At 48.3% G+C, this 17,767-nt stretch overlaps 1 protein-coding gene across 5 annotated transcripts in view; it reads left to right on the top strand.

Annotated features, from left to right (window-relative positions):
- LOC144888979 (uncharacterized) overlaps positions 1 to 17,767 on the top strand; it is a 173,628-nt gene that overhangs the window by 67,616 nt on the left and 88,245 nt on the right. For 3 of the 5 annotated variants that reach the window (XR_013621502.1, XR_013621503.1, XM_078768772.1), the window contains exon 2: positions 13,002 to 13,064. The exons of the other annotated variants lie outside the window; for them this stretch is intronic. The gene's annotated coding sequence lies outside the window, so the exon portion shown is untranslated. The remainder of the gene's footprint in view (positions 1 to 13,001; positions 13,065 to 17,767) is intronic. 5 annotated transcript variants of the gene reach the window in all.

The following is a 17,767-nucleotide window of genomic DNA, read 5'->3' as shown; positions in this document are numbered from 1 at the left end:
CATAATTTGTTTTTCCCAAATTTAGTGAGTCTCCAAGGTAGGCTCCACAGTTAGAACCATCTAGGCAGACCTCATAATTAGTTTTTCCCAAATTTAGTGAGTCTCCAAGGTAGGCTCCACAGTTAGAACCATCTAGGCAGACCTCATAATTTGTTTTTCCCAAATTTAGTGAGTCTCCAAGGTAGGCTCCACAGTTAGAACCATCTAGGCAGACCTCATAATTTGTTTTTCCCAAATTTAGTGAGTCTCCAAGGTAGGCTCCACAGTTAGAACCATCTAGGCAGACCTCATAATTAGTTTTTCCCAAATTTAGTGAGTCTCCAAGGTAGGCTCCACAGTTAGAACCATCTAGGCAGACCTCATAATTTGTTTTTCCCAAATTTAGTGAGTCTCCAAGGTAGGCTCCACAGTTAGAACCATCTAGGCAGACCTCATAATTTGTTTTTCCCAAATTTAGTGAGTCTCCAAGGTAGGCTCCACAGTTAGAACCATCTAGGCAGACCTCATAATTAGTTTTTCCCAAATTTAGTGAGTCTCCATGGTAGGCTCCACAGTTAGAACCATCTAGGCAGACCTCATAATTTGTTTTTCCCAAATTTAGTGAGTCTCCAAGGTAGGCTCCACAGTTAGAACCATCTAGGCAGACCTCATAATTAGTTTTTCCCAAATTTAGTGAGTCTCCAAGGTAGGCTCCACAGTTAGAACCATCTAGGCAAACCTCATAATTTGTTTTTCCCAAATTTAGTGAGTCTCCAAGGTAGGCTCCACAGTTAGAACCATCTAGGCAGACCTCATAATTTGTTTTTCCCAAATTTAGTGAGTCTCCAAGGTATAACTCTTTGGCTGGGTCATCAAGGTAGAACTCGTTCAGTGGGTTTTGTTTTGATAACTCACAATAAGTATCATCATGGTAGAACTCTTTTTCAGGATTTTGTGGATCTCCAAGGTATAACTCTTTGGCTGGGTCATCAAGGTAGAACTCGTTCTGTGGGTCTTGGTTGTTCAAAAGATCTTCAAACAAAAAAATAACTTTATCCCAAGTTGTGTTAAAAGTAGAATTTTCATTTCGTAGCTCAGATACAATTTCCTCCATCGACAAGAGGTTCGAGTCCAGTTCATCAATCTGAAGGTTGAGCGCTACACAGGTAGTAGGACTCCAAGGAATAGCAAAGTTATCCCATTCCATTTCGGCATAGGAGTCCATTCTCAAGTGAAGCAGAAAGCGTGTTTGAAAAAGCCTGTGTGGTCGGTGCCTTTTATAAGAAGGGCTGGGTGTGTGTCATTTCCTGTGGAAATTCCCTGGGCGTGTCTTAACTGGAAATGATGTGATGGAAATTCCCTGAAAATGATGTTATGTATTACCTGGAAATGATACAATGCTGAAGAGTTTATAAAGTGGGTGGGACTTAGCAAAAGTGGGCGGAGCTTAGCAAAAGTGGGCGGGGTGTAGCAAAAAGTGGGCGTGGCTTAACAAAAAGTGGGCGGGGCTTAGTAAAAGATGGGCGTGGCTTACCAAAAAGTGGGCGGGGTTTTTCCAAAAAGTGGACGGAGCTTAACAAAAGGTGGGCAGAGCCTACCAAAAAGTGTGTGGCACTGGAGGCGCTCAAATAAGAACATTGAGGGAGGTTTACCATTTTATCTTAGCTCAGTTAAAATATCTTAATAAAGAACCAAACTCAAACATATTTTTTGTTAATGTATTAGATGGTGAAGAGAGTTGTAGGAGAATTAAATTATTTCCCACGCATAAACAAATATTTGTAGGGTCGTTGTTTGAGTGGGTTATATTCACCAGATGATATTAAGAGTAAAAGGTTAAAAGGTCCATGAGGTCAGAAGGATCACAGGTGTTTAAGTGGTCTAATGAATAAGGATAACATGTCAAAAGGTTAGAAGGTTCGTAAAGAACAGGGTGAGAGAAATATAGGTGTTTAGGGGCAATGAGGGAGGGAAAGAATTAATATGGAAGTGAATGGGTCAATGTTTGAGTGGGTCAAAGATTAATCTGCCAGATGATATGTAGAAGAAGGATGATAGGTCTATAAGAGAAAACAAATATTTGTAGTGTTTGAGTGGTCTAATGAACAACATTAAGGATAGGTACTACAGACAAAAGGTTCATAAAGATGAGGGTGGGAGAAATAGAGGTGTTTATGATTTTTGAAAAAGACAAGGGGGTAAATGACATTAGATAGGGATTTCCCATGTTAAACGGAGGTGTCCCAGAAGCAACATTATTACACTACTGACTTGGCCTCGGTCCATCCCAACCATAATTCCATTAGGGATATGGGTGGCCGTGCCGTCCTGCCTCGTCCGCAGCTTTACCCGGAACTGCCGAGACCCGGTCCAAATACCGAGGCTGTTCCGGACGAGCCGTACTGGGCCTCGGATGTCCGCGTATCGACTGAGCCAAACCTTGACATCATAGTCACTCACGCCTTCGTTGTACAGGTGGACGGTCACGACTCTCTCCTGTGTTTCTGAGAGAGCCTCGACCGCCCAGTCTGCCAGTTTCCCAGCAGACCGAGCGGTAGCCCACCGGCGCCAGAACTCGGCAAGTCCCTGCCCTGTTTGAAAGGACACGTCGAAGCCACGGGCGAGGGAGATCAGGCAGAAAAAGTCAACAGCCTTGAACCCCAGCACACCCAACAATACATCTTTACCGAATCTATCTCCAGCCGGCACACTGCAAGCCACATCAACCAACCGAAACCGGACACAATTATGGCGCCTGCTCGCCATGCCGGGGTTCTAGGAGGGGCGGAGGACAACACTCGGGGTGGGGGGGGGGGGGAGGGAGGGACGGGAGACGAAGGGGGGCACAAGACTCCCCCCTGTCTGGTGGGCAACGCCCCCCAAACAGGAGGAAGGATGGGGGAAAGCAGGGACGGAAAAGACTAACGAAAATGCAGGACAAACAAGCAATAATCAAAGCAATAAGTAAATAATAAGAAATAAATGCAAACACAGGAAACGAAAACACCGGCAAAGGAGAACAGAACTGGTTCACTATAGCCGACGCATCCAGAATCCACAGCACCAAACAAACATGGTGGAACACTCAAACACCCACCTTTATACCCTTCACCACTCACCAACAAAACACACCAGATCATTCATACACACACCTACACACCCATACACACACATACATACAGAACACCAACCAAACAACCACCTACACTTCCATCATACACCACTCAACACACAAAAACACACGCTCATGCAAAAATTAATTCATGCAAAAACACACACCCTCACCCACTCACTCATATACACAAAATAAGAAGTAATAATGGTAAGAAAAAAATAAAATAAAATAAAATAACCACACACACAACCAACCTATACCGTTCGACGTGCCTCCATAAACTTCCTCCATATCCAGAATGAGCCTTTCAAGGCAACCTGGGCCACCTTGTCACACATCCTCCTTCTTTCTGTCCCACACACTCCCAGCCTAGCAAGAAATGCAGAAAAGGAATTGCCAATATACCCTCGACACCCCACCTCAAATGGCTGACACGAAACGCGCCAACCCTTCTCCCGGCACTCTGCCTCCAGCTCACTCTCTTCCTCTCGTGCACCCCCTCCATGTTCTCTTCCCAAGGTACCGACAACTCCCCTAAGATGACCTGTCTTGTTGCACTTAACCAAATGACAATGTCAGGCCGCAACCTTGTCACACAGATCTCCTCTGGGAATACCAATTGTGGCTTTAGGTCTGCCACCACCTGCCAATCACAAGCATCTGACAGCCCTCTTGCTTTCCACCTCCTCCTCTTTCCACCTCTTACCACTTGGCCCTCTTTGACAAACCACACCTCTCCCCCATCAGTCTCCTGCTCCACTCTTCTCTCTCTCAATCTCAGCACCTCTTGTTGCACCATCTGCACCACCACCGCCAGCACCTGATCATGTCACCACCTGTATCTTCCTGCTGCCAATGCTACTGAGCATGCACCCAGTGCATGCTGCACCGTTCCCACACCTCCACACAAATAACATCTCTCCTCCTGCAACAACCCCCACAATCTCAAGTTTACTGGTGACGGAAGCACATCATACGTTGCCCGCAACAGGAAATTCAACAATATTGGCTCCATCCTCCAAATCTCTTGCCACTTCAATATCCTCACCCGCACACCTTCCCACTTAGTCCAAGCACCTTGCTGTGCCTGACCGACTGCTTTCACATATCTCCCCTCCTCTTCCTTTCTTCTCCCCTCCCTCTCAACCATCTTCCTCCTCTCTTTCACACATGCCTTTCCCCATCGCTCATGCTCCATCCACCCCAAGCCATGCTTCCCATGCTGTACCATCCCCATGACCTCCTCCTGTTGCAACCGCTCCTCCATCTCGTCCACCTCTGCTCTTGCATTCCACTTCCGACTTCACTTCTTCTCTGGGAGAGCATTCTTTACCACTGCATCACTTGAATCCCGCAACATCATGAACTCCCGCACCCTCACCACCTTAAACTCCTCGGTTAATGATGTCAAGGGAAACTGAAGTTTTCCACCCTGACCATAAAAGGCAATGTTCGTCAAACAGCGTGGCACTCCCAACCACCTCCTCACAAACCCACTCACCACAACCTCCATCCTCTCTACATGCCCAATTGCAATATCATACATCATTAATGGCCACAATACTCGTGGCATCAACCCAAACTTCAAACACCATACCTTCAACTTACCTGGCAAACCACATCCATCAATCCTCTTCAAACCTCTCAAAAGCTTGTGTTACGTGGTCCTCCCGGTAACTACCTGGTCTTGGTGACCCCCGGACCGTGGGAGGACCCCGCCAGAAAGATATCTGATTTATACGCTTTCGTAGCGCAATCAATATGAAAGACACAATAATTCAAGTCAATAAGAAACCCCACACCAAGGATCCGGATTACTTACTAATATATTCTCCATCCATCATCAGCAATCAACAATCCATCAACAATCTTACTAAGATGGCCATCTCATAAATTTCCCCGCTTTCCCCACTCACGACTCCTCAATGGTCACTGTCCCTCACAATGTCTCTGGGCTCCTCCCGACCAAGGTGAAGGTCGACTTCTCCGCACACGGGCGGTTGAACAAACCCCTGGCTGACGTGTTCCAAACGTGCACGTCGCGTACCGGGAACAGCTGCTGCAGCGCACACCTCCTTGCAAAGCAAAGCGGGCAAAGCAAAGCGGGCAAAGCAAAGCGCGGCTTGCAAAGCGCGCGAGGCCCAAGGTGCGACCCGTAGGCGTCCTTGTAGACGTTGAGGCGAACTGTGCCGGACGCTTGGTTCCGTGCACGAACCCACGGCAACTTGACGTGTAATCGGTAATTACCCCGCGCAGGTAACTCCTTTCGCCAGACAGCCTTTCAAACGCAGCATCCCCCACACTGCTCAATATCGACACCGCTCACGTCGGAGCTGGGCGAGGAAGAAAAAGATAGCCGCTTCTCCCCGACCTCGTGTCTTTTTCTTCTTCCGGTTCACTATCCCGTTTCCGGTCTCCTGTTATCCGGAGCCTCTCTAACCCTTTAACCACAACAACCTTTAATAGAAAAAACATTAATAAGCAATGACATGAATAGTAACTCCTCTAAATCCGGGATCCGTAACACTCCCCCCCCCCCCTTCAGGAAAGAAAGTTTGAACCCCGCAAAAACTTTCTGTGCCGGCCAACTTTGATAAGCCAACCCGATACCCCAAATCATCAGTTCCCCCCGGGAAATAAGTTTGTCTTGGGCCCGTAGCCCTCTGATTTCGAACAGTTGGGGTATCCGCGTTGTCCCCATAATCCTCTCGAGGCCGCCGCCATGTATTGTCGTTCTCTGCACCAGGTGTTCCATAACTCCCCTGCTGAAGTCTAGGCGAGGAGCTAGGGGTGTGGACCCCTATCTGGTGTGTTAAGGCATCATCATCTGCCATGGTGGCTGCGTCCCACAACTTTGGTACTTTCTTTTCCTGCAGGTACACTTTGATGTCCTCGTGGACACACTGTTGAAATTCCTCCACCAGCATCAGGTCACGCAAGGCTTCGAAGTCGTTCCCGACTCCTTTCGACTCACACCACCGATCAAACATGTTTTCTTTCACTCTGGCAAACTCCACATGGGTCTCACTCTCCCTCTTCCTGGCATTCCTGAATTTTTGCCGGTAAGCTTCAGGAACCAACTCATAGGCTTTGAGGATGTGCTTCTTCGATACCTCATAATCTGCACATTGGTCCATTGGTAGCGCCAAATAAATCTCTTGAGCTTTACCCACCAGCACACTTTGCACTAGTATGGTCCAAGCCTCCTCCGGCCAGTTTAACTGTCGAGCCACTTTCTCAAAGTGTGGAAAAAATTGAGTGACTTCCTTTTCACTGAAGGGTGGAACCAGCCTCACATGTCTGCCCACATCCCAGGTTTTCTGGCTAGGTGTCGACCCCGTCAGCAAGGGTGGTACCTCTCCCCGTTCTCTCATTAAATCCAGCTCCTTGAATTTAATTTCTTGCTGAAGCGCCAGATCACGTTCCTTCAACTCCCTTTCGGCTTTTCTCTCCTCTGCTTCGAGTTCCCTGGCAGCTCTCCTCTCCTCTGCTTTTCTCCCTTCTAACCTTTCCTGGAGTTCTCGTTCCACTCTCCTTTCCTCTGCTTGTTTCTCTTCTCTCCTCTCTTCTGCTTTCCTTTCTTATTCTGCTCTTTCCTTTTCTGCTTTCCTTTCTTCTTCTGCTCTTTCCTTTTCTGCTTTCCTTTCTTCTTCTGCTAACCTTTCCTGGAGTTCTCGTTCCACTCTCCTTTCCTCTGCTTGTTTCTCTTCTCTCCTCTCTTCTGCTTTCCTCTCCTCTTCTGCTCTTTCCTTTTCTGCTTTCCTTTCTTCTTCTGCTCTTTCCTTTTCTGCTTTCCTTTCCTCTGTTTTCATCCTTTCTAACCTTTCCTGGAGTTCTCGTTCCACTCTCCTTTCCTCTGCTTGTTTCTCTTCTCTCCTCTCTTCTGCTTTCCTTTCCTCTTCTGCTCTTTCCTTTTCTGCTTTCCTTTCTTCTTCTTTGATCCGTTCCTGGCTCCGTAATTGCAACTCCAGTTTCCGGATCTCAACGTCTTCTGGTTCTTTGGGTAGCCACTGCCAGGCTAACTCGTCCCATGTTCCTAATCCCACCATAGATTGTATCACCGTGGTCTGCAACTCTGCCTTCCTCAAATTAGTTCGGACCTCCAAGTTAAAATGTTTGGCCAATTTCAAGAGGTCCGCTTTTAGTAACGCTCGGAACTGTGCCTCACTAGGTGTTACCGCAAAGTTCTGTGCAACAAACGCCATGGTGACTATCGTTAACACCTGTTAACCTTCACCCAAGACTTTACCACAATTTCTCAAAAATGTACCAATTAATAATTAATTAATTAATTTTAATTATTAAAAATTATTATTTTATTATGTTATACAATTTTAGATCCCGGACGTAGACCCAATTGCGAATCCGCAAATCGTAATTTGGACGAGCCCCCAATTCTGTTACGTGGTCCTCCCGGTAACTACCTCGTCTTGGTGACCCCCGGACCATGGGAGGACCCCGCCAGAAAGATATCTGATTTATACGCTTTCGTAGCGCAATCAATATGAAAGACACAATAATTCAAGTCAATAAGAAACCCCACACCAAGGATCCGGATTACTTACTAATATATTCTCCATCCATCATCAGCAATCAACAATCCATCAACAATCTTACTAAGATGGCCATCTCATAAATTTCCCCCCTTTCCCCACTCACGACCCCTCAATGGTCACTGTCCCTCACAATGTCTCTGGGCCCCTCCCGACCAAGGTGAAGGTCGACTTCTCCGCACACGGGCGGTTGAGCGAACCCCTGGCTGACGTGTTCCAAACGTGCACGTCGCGTACCGGGAACAGCTGCTGCAGCGCACACCTCCTTGCAAAGCAAAGCGGGCAAAGCAAAGCGCGGCTTGCAAAGCACGCGAGGCCCAAGGTGCGACCCGTACGCGTCCTTGTAGACGTTGAGGCGAACTGTGCCGGACGCTTGGTTCCGTGCACGAACCCACGGCAACTTGACGTGTAATCGGTAATTACCCCGCGCAGGTAACTCCTTTCGCCATACGGGCTTTCAAACGCAGCGTCCCCCACGCTGCTCAATATCGACACCGCTCGCGTCGGAGCTGGGTGAGGAAGAAAAAGATAGCCGCTTCTCCCCGACCTCGTGTCTTTTTCTTCTTCCGGTTCACTATCCCGTTTCCGGTCTCCTGTTATCCGGAGCCTCTCTAACCCTTTAACCACAACAACCTTTAATAGAATAAACATTAATAAGCAATGACATGAATAGTAACTCCTCTAAATCCGGGATCCGTAACACTTGTTTCTGACCTCCTCCACTCTTCCCACATCATTCAACTCCACTGTATACCATCTTCCCAAACTCTTCACGGGGGCCTCTACCAGTGGTGGAACCACCTCCCCTCCCAGCTCAAACCTGTGCATGTTATCCACCACTCCTCGTCTCACTATCACACTCCTCGATTTTCTTGCTTTAAATCCCATTCTTGCCCACCGCATCAACCTTTCCAGTCGTCCCAGTACCTCTACTGCTGCATCAGCGGACTGTTGGACAACTGTCAGGTCATCCATGAAAGCAAACATTGCTGGCAACCTCTGACCAGGGGCTAGCTCCACTTCTTTCCCATGTCCACTCACCGCATGTATCAACAACTCCATAACCAGCACAAACAAAATCGGGGAGATGGTACATCCCATCGGGATCCCCACTTCCAACTTCTGCCACTCTGTTACATAAGACTGTGTCGCAAACCGCATCCAAAACTGATCATAATATGCCATCAAAAAATCCCTAAATCTCCGTGGCACCCAAAAGAAATCCATGGCATACCTGATCAAGGCATGTGGCACTGACCCATATGCATTCTCCAAATCCAGCCATACCACCGCCACATCCTTCCTTTGCCTCTTTGCCTCCTGTAACACTTGCCAGACCATTGCCGAGTGTTCAATGCATCCTGGTGATCCCAGTATTCCTGCCTTCTGCACAGAACCATCCACAAAACCATTCCCTCTGATGAAGCCTGAGAGCTGTGCCGCAAAGATACTCATCAATATCTTCCCATCTACATCGAGCAATGATATTGGTCTAAACTGCTCCAGTGTCACAGCCTCCTCCTGCTTTGGAATATAAACTCCTTCCGCCCTAGTCCATTGACTGGGCACCACTCCTTGCCTCCAGACCACCTTCAGAGCCTTCCACAGATACTGCCTGATGCCTACACAACTCTTAAACACCTTGTATGGCAGTCAACTTGGTCCTGGAGCCGATGCCGCCCGTGCCTTCCTCAAAACTGCCTCAATCTCAGACATCTTTGGCTTTGACAAATCAAATGGAACACCTGGCTCTGTCGGTCTCACCAATCCTTCGATGTCCTCCACCACTTCGTTCCTCCTTGTGTCTGCATACGTAACACACAGGTGACCTTCCAACTCTTCCTTTGGTACCTTCAGTACACCACCTCGAGACGGCTCCAACAGATCCTTCATAAACTGAAAAGGCTTCTCAAAGAACCTCTTTCTCTTCCTCTGCCTCTCCTTTCTTCGCCTCCTCATCCTCTCCACTCTCTTCAACTTCACCAACCTCATCCTCACCTGCTTCGTCAACACCTCAAGCCCATTCCTCTCCCCTTCCACAGCCCTCTTCCATCTTCCATTCAAACCCCTCAACTCCATTCTCAACTCATGGCTCTCCCTCTGCCTCCTGCTCAAACATGCCTCCTTCTCACCCCCTCTCTACACACTCTTTCACTCCAAACGTGACACATGCATACTCAAACACAATCTCATTCATCTTTCTCAATCTATCTTCCACCCTTCCATTCAACCTATGAAGCGCCCCACACATCACTCCATCCATTCTCTCCCATACTTCCCTTTCTCCCATACCTGGCCATTTCACTCTCCTCCTCACATCCTTTCCCTGCTGAAGTACAACCCCAGGACATACAACACCGTGGCTTGCTACCTGGCTGTTTCTCCCGGCCGTCTTACGTGTCCCCTTTTCAAAGGCACTGCGTTGCTGTACCTCCTCCTCACCCACCTTACGCACACACCCCATTCGGCTCTGATGGACATGCAATCCTCTCACCGACTCAAACTCACGTCCACACCCACACTTCTCTCGAACCTGCCCTGCCTCCACATGCACACCCTCACCCCATAGACATACATCACCCACACGATCACTCCCACACCCTTTCCTGGCCTGATGGATCCTCAACCCTCTGATGGATCCGAACTCACGTCCACACTGACACCTTACCAGACTTGCATCCACAATCCGTTGTCGTTTGTCAAAATCAGTATGGGGGTCTTTATCCGTTTTATCTGTCCGTTTGGGCCCATCTTCCGCCCCACCTCTCGGAGAGCCCTTGGGGTGTTCTCTATTTTTAAACAACACTGTAAATTATGGGTGCCACACAATCCAAACCATGCAGCTTGGCAAAATGGCTTACAAGGCCACCTGCCCCCGACGCTGTCTCTCCAGCGTCACCAGCAGTGTAATATATATATATATATATATATATATATATATATATATATATATATATATATATATATATATATATATATATATATATATATTACATAATACATGGGTTTTCCAGACTTTTATCCCATAACCCTTAACACATTGGACTGAAATTTGTTCGGGGATATGCATTACAAAGCAATTCTCTCTCTTGTTTCACATCATTGTTTATCAGAGTTACGTATGTGCTGAGGACTCTTCTTCAAAAGATTCTCTTGGAACCCCAAACATAGTCCATTCAAGCTTTGTTTCCACCTGCAAGTTCTCTTGCTAAGGTAAGTTTATATGTCCGTTAAAAAACACGAACTGAATGATTACGTTTACAAAACGTTCATTTTGTTGTTTATTGGACAAGCACAACTGCATTGATGAACAGAAACAGGACAAGTTCCCAGTAATCGATTCCTTCCTCTACTCGCGTTCGTTGTTATCAATCGGATAAAAGAGCAACACGGGGAAAAACCACCATTTTGGTTCCTCCAGATGTGCTTCACACTGAACCTGATCACGTCACGTCATGTGATGTGTGTGTGCGTGTGTGGGTGTGTGCGTGTGTGGGTGTGTACCTTCCATCGGTAGGAAGCTAAAGTAGGTGACTCATTGATAGTAGAGCATTGTGTGCTGGTATCAGGCCACATTCCAAAGTTCTGCCTTGCTTGCTCTGCAACTACTACTTTAACGGCTCCAATCATTCCCACCCTATTGTGGTGTCAATCAGGGGAAACTGTGGCCCAGGTCTTTCACGAACCGGCTGGCCAGGCGTGACTGTAGGTGATTTGGGCAGCAATTTGTAATATTCGTTCAGGGTGCCGGTGATAAGTCGACCACGCTTCACGAAAGACACCGCAGGATCTTAACTGACATAATGTAATGCTAGCAGTATTGGCAGCCGGCTCAACGTCCACCAGTGCGAAACACCAGGATGACAGTTTGGAATAGAACCCAGACGAGACAGCTTAAAGGAAAGTTCGTGACCTCAGCACCATCCTATCGGAGTAATCCTCCCCAGAGTACCGCTCACGGGAATGGCAAACCACCCAGTGCATTTTTTTGTGCCAGCACTGATGCTCCAGGTACATCGTTCTGTTCAGTCTGTACAGGTGCACTGACAGCGAGCAGGTCGGTCATTTATCGACAACCTAGGAATAAAGCAAGATAACGAGTTCAATTACTGGTTCAAAGTAATTGTCCAATTGCTCACCTGGATCGAAGGACTGATGAACCAATAATCGTACAAACCGGTCCGACTCATCTGAAAACATGTTTATCGTTTATTAAATATGAAAATTATCCCAAGGTGTAGCCTGGTGTTGACTTAGCGGTTCGGGTGCTGGCTTGGGATCCTAGGATTGTGGGCTCGAATCCCGGCCTGCCATCCTTCCGAGGTCGGCAAATTGAGCACCAGTTCACTGATAATTCCCTGTGTGCTGCAAGAGGTGACCATCATGGTTGGTGGCAGGAAGGGCATCCGACCATAAAACATTGCTTCAAAAAGGGGGCCATGGTGCCTGAAAAAGCCCAACCCCCGCTCTGTGGGGAAAAATGGCCTCTAAAGGTGGTTCATCCCAAGGTTTATTTGTTCATTTTTGTGGATTTTTTGGAGGTGGAAGGATATGTTTAATTATTTATCATTCCAAGGTTTGTACTGCACCTGCGCACTGCTGCTTGCTGGGTAGAGGAAAGGATCCCTGCCTGATGTCCGAACCGGCAAGATCATAAATTGTGTGTATTTTAATAATTAATTTAGATATACAATACGGTCACTTCGTAACCCATGGAAACGTTCTTTTACTAAACAACAACACTGGTCGACATTGTCCTTTAACAACTCAAAATGATATTGTCCGTGTCACCTTAAGCAGTGCCTTCCAACCGCGAGACGTCTCAAGGTGAGATGACATTTGCTAAAGATCAAAGGCAGGTGTATATACTGTATATACCACGTGATTTAACCAAGAACATGGGATTTCCCCTCATCCGAGGAACTTCGACACAGGCAGTGGTCGTTTGGTCAACAACGTGCTTTGAACAACTTGCTGGCACAACCCTGGTGTTGGCTTAACGGTTAAGGTGGCTGGATTGAGATATCAGGGTCCTGAGGTCGACCGTTGAATTAACACCACGTTGGGTGACTCAGCCTGTCATCCTTATGAGGTCGGAAAAATGAGTACCAGATTACTGGGAAGGAAGAATGATCCATTCGAGTATCCAGCGTCAGACTGGTGACCCGGGATTGTGCCCAATAGCCTAGAAACTGCTTCGGCAGACCGATATGTATCTGAAGATGCAAAAGGTCTTGGTCTTCCTTGAACCATGTTTATTTAATTTCCTCTACCCAGTTCCTCCTACTTCACGTGTTGTTGAGCTTTCATTTGATTTTATTGGACATTGATTCTACTCTCTGCTTCATCTGCAGGGCAGACCAGGGAGATGAAAAGCGTCATACTGTTTCTTCTGCTGCCATTGGACAATTTGTTCGGTAAGTTGTGTCGCAGTTCAACTGATGTAACAATACCAGTTAAAAGCCCGTGAAATATGACGGGTTGCAACAGTTTATTCCACGGTGCAGCCTCGTGAGCATGACAAATTATGAAGCCTCGGCCTAGTGTGAGGTGTGCCTGTCTTTTATACATGTATGTACATATATACTGTATGTATATACATATATATATACATATATATATATATATACATATATATATATACATATATATATATACATATACATATATATATATACATATATATATATACATATATATATATACATATATATATATATATACATATATATATATACATATATATATATAACCACCTTTAGAGGCCATTTTTCCCCGCAAAGCGGGGGTTGGCCTTTTTCGGGAACTGTGGTTGTTGTTGTTTTTCGGTCCCCTTTTTGAAGCAATGTTTTACCGCCGGATGCCCTTCCTGACGCCAACCCTTTTTGCCGCCTTTAACGACAAACAGGGAATTACCAGTGAACTGGTACTCAATTAGCCGACCTCGGAAGGATGACAGGCTGAGTCAACCCCCCTGGTCGTTAATTCAGCGATCGACCGGGATTCGAACCCAGGATCCTAGGTATCCTAAGCTGGCACCCTAGCCGCTAGCCCAACACCAGGGTCTATATATATATATATATTGTTGCGAATATGGAAATTGGCCTCCATATCCGCTTGTAAATATTCCCCTATTTCCCCAATACTCCCCAACTCTCCCTTACCCCATTCCCTAGTCCCATTGTCTGTAAACAACACCCAGTAGAGCCGATCTTCCCCTTCATCCCCCCATTAAATGTCGTGCCCAGGTCCACCACAGCTCACGTAGACAACTATAGGACATCTTGCTAGTTATTCTTAGTCTATGTCAGTTAAGGACTTGTTTCCATTAATCTTGACTCTTCGTTGCACCAGAATGTGATTATATGGCACCAGTAGGAGTTTAGGACCTTTCCATACCTCCCCGCATCTCTTCCCATCATCTCAAGCGCCAACAACAACAACTACAACAAAAGAGGGTGGCGGCGTGGTGACGGCGCGGGGAGTGTGCGTCCTCACTCCGGCTCGGTTAGCCGCCATTAGCCATGTGCTCCAGGTTACGGGGTTACCAAGAAGGGGCTGGCCGTCAGTTCCTCGTCAGGGGCGGAGCCTGGTAACCCCCCTCCCGCACCCAATGAGAAGCCACGGGCCGATGCCATATGGGGCGGAGCTAACGAGCGAGGGCGTGACTTCCCGCCGGATATACGCGACGTCTCACCGGAAGAGAGGGTCAGATGCGCCCCCAGCCTGGAGAGAGAAGTTGCCACCTCGAGCGCTGTGACTGTGAGACCTCCCGCATCTCTGGACCGAACCAAGTCGATTCTGCCCTGAGCCCAGGTGCACCTGGAGCGATCGACCAACCCGCCTATCCTTGCCATCAAACCCCGTGTGAGTCCGTCTTGTCCTGTTTATCTGTGGTCTGTCGGGGTTACTATAAGACCGTGATTAAGTGCCCACCTTACTGTGCCGTCTCTCTGGCCCCTGTAATCTAACCTTCCTAATATCCCGTAATAGAACCTCCTCCGGAGGCCTTTGAGAACTGAACCCTTGGTGTCGTATCCTATTTGTAATCCCAGCCGTGTGTCCTTTCGTCAATTGATCTAGCGTAGCGCGACTGGTCAACGTCGGGTATAATCGGGGTAAACTGTGCAGACGTGGTCATACCAAACCGCTCGGTAAATAACACCTAAGCCGCGTCTGTAACAATTGGTGTCGGGAGTGAGATCGGTCCCGGAGCGCGTTTTTTTTACGCGCTCGAAATAATAACGGCGAAATTTGGTTTTGTTTTACGAAAATAAAAACCCGAATTTTGAAAGTCGCGCTATGGCAGACCAAGTCGGCTGGGTTCCGGTAGAGAGTGAGGCAGGGTCGATCCAGGACCAAATTGAGGGACATGAGGAGAGCGAAGCAGCGAGGGTAGCAGACGCACGAACTAGCGTCGTTGCGCCCGATATTGCGGGGGCGCAAAATGGCGCCTCGCTGGTCACCGCGCCCGCGACCGTGGCAGCGCCCCCGGTGGATTTGAATCTGTTTTTTATACAAATGAAGGCCCTTATGGCCCAGACTAGTGAGCGATTGGAGGGCCAAATGGGGGCCAATAGCCAACGGTTAGAACAAAGGATGGGGTCCAATAGCGAGAAATTGAGGGAGGACATGGGGGCCCAGATCGGGGGGTTAGGGAGTAGAATAGAGGGATTAGACAAGAAATTTGGGAAATTAGACAATAGATTAGGGGAAATACAGGAGGGGTTAACGGGGGTAGAAAATAGAATGGCTGCCCAGGAGAATCAGATAGAGGGAGTGAAAAATGGGTTAGAGGGGTTAGAAAACACAATGGAAGGCAAATTGAGGGACATGAGGGACCAAGCGGAAAGGGAAGTTAAACAAATGGGGCAGCAGATAGAGGGGGTCAGAATGGGGGTAGAAGCCAAACTGGATGCTCACAGGGGGGAGATGGAGCAGATGAGGGTGGCATCTGGGCAGGAGATGCAAGTGATGAGTGAGGAGGTCGGAGGAGTGCGCGAGGAGGTGAGGCACTGTAAGGAGCACATGGAGAAGGAGGTGAGAAAGGGGACTGTAAAGTTACAAGGGGGCATAGAGGACCTGACGCAGGAGGTGGAGCAGCTGACGGTGGGACAAACGGAGTTAGTGGAGCAGGTTCAAAAGAACACAGCGGTAATAGGAGGTTTAAAGGCGACACAGAAGGAACTAAAAGATGACTTAGTAGCGACAAAGAGGGAATGTCAGATGGTACGTGAGGGACTGACAACGAGGTTGGACGAGGTGATAGAGGTAATGGAGACAAAGGACCGGCAGGTGAGGACGCACATGGAAACGGTCAAGGTAGCCTTAGAGGACGAGATTGAGGAGACGTACCGGGGAATAAAAGAGGTGAAGCAGAAATTAGAAGAAGTGGAAGAAGGGGTGAGCGAAATTAAGAAGCGACGGAGGGAGGATAAGAAAGAGATAAAAGAAGAGATAAAAGAATTGGTCCAAAGTCTGCGTTTGGATCGTGATGGTGTGCTCATTAACCGGATGAGGGATTCGCAGGTGATGGAGGAGAAGCGAAGAGGAAGAGGACCCGGTGTAAGTGGTGACCAATATGGTCGTGCGTATGATGCGCCAGGTGATTTAAGGAGCTTGGGGGTCGAGATGGACGCGGGTGTTCGTGAGAGGCCGTTGGTGAGGTGTGCGACAGGTCTGGTGTGCGAAAAAGGAGGTGTGCGAGAAAGTCCGACTCTGGGGTGTGTGAGGAAAAAGTGCGTGCCAAGGAGTGAGGGTGCTGGCGAAAGTGAGTCGGTCGTAGCGCGTGTGCGAGGGAGCACATGGGAGCGCGGTGTGGTAAGTGTTACAGAGGGTGTGACGGGAGAGTGTGCGCAGGAGTGTGCGCGAGAAAGGTGTGTGATGGACAGGTGCATGGGGAAAGAGTGCGCTGTCAAGAATGGATGTGAGAGTAGTGAGAGTGACAAGGAGCATGAGTTGGGTGTGACAGGTGAGCGAGGATGCACACCTGGAATGGAAGGATGCACACCTGGAATGGTAGAGCGTGAGTGGGAATGCACGCTGGAGTTGGTGGTGAGGCACGTAGTTGGGTGTGCGAGTGAGAGCACACCTGTGATTGTCACAGAGGAGGTGACCGAGGAAGGGGCGCGAAGAGGTGTGTTGGTGAGGTGTGCGAGCGACGAATGTGTGCCAAGGTGTTCGGTGGTCAGGTGTGTGACCAAGTCTGTGAGTGGAATGAGAGTACCTGGGTGTGTAAGGAAAGGTACGAGGAGCATGGAGACGGCTGGATGTGTGAGCAAGGAACGGGCTGCGGGGTGTAAGCGTCCAGGTGAAGCATCGACGTTAAACGGGGTAGAGTTTAGAACGACTTATAGCCGAATCGGGCCCTCGGTGCGTGCCGGGCCTCGCTTTGAACGGCTGCGTCCGTGCTCCACTAGGCGGAGCGGGCAGCCCGATAGGAAGGGTCGTCATGGCGACCACGTTTTGTTAAGACGTGCCGGCAGGTCGAGATCGGGCCATGGGATGGCTCCGTGCCGAGATGGTGCGTGGGATCTCGGCCCGGGTAAGCCTCCTTCCCTGCACGGAGTGCGGGACGTATCCAGCCGCTGGCACCAAACAACCCGCATTCATGGCTTGGCTTTACGAAGCCGGGCTTTGGACGGGAATTGGCGCACCGAGAGGCAGTAGTGAGTAGACTGGGTGATGAGGTTAGTGTTTTGGCCCCAAAATTAGAGAAAAACAAAATTTGATGATTGGCAAAGGATGGGCAGTAGTGATTGGCAGATGATGGGCAGTGATTGGCAAATTTTTGATTTGTTGAAATTTGATGTGCAAAATTGGTAGTGAGCGATGTGCCCGGTGGGTAAGAGTGGCATCCCTGCCACCCTTCCCAAGGGGGGGCAAATGCGCTATAGTTTATGGGGTTGATGGCGGTGAAAACTAGCCCAGGTGGGTTAGGTTATATTAATAGGGATCTAGAGAGATGACATTAGGTAACGTTAAGATTAGTTAGTGACTGATACCTGTAGTGGGGACGCAGGTAGATTAGTGTGGATTATAATGACGTGGGAGCGCAATAGTTTAAAGGGACGACTGGGAAGCGCAAGTTCAGAGGGGAGGAGTTAGATGAGATGATGCT

The sequence above is a fragment of the Myxine glutinosa genome, unplaced genomic scaffold, assembly GCF_964187855.1.
Source record: "Myxine glutinosa unplaced genomic scaffold, kmMyxGlut1.1 SCAFFOLD_414, whole genome shotgun sequence".
NCBI lineage: Eukaryota > Metazoa > Chordata > Myxini > Myxiniformes > Myxinidae > Myxine > Myxine glutinosa.
This window is presented reverse-complemented; position numbering and strand designations above follow the sequence as displayed.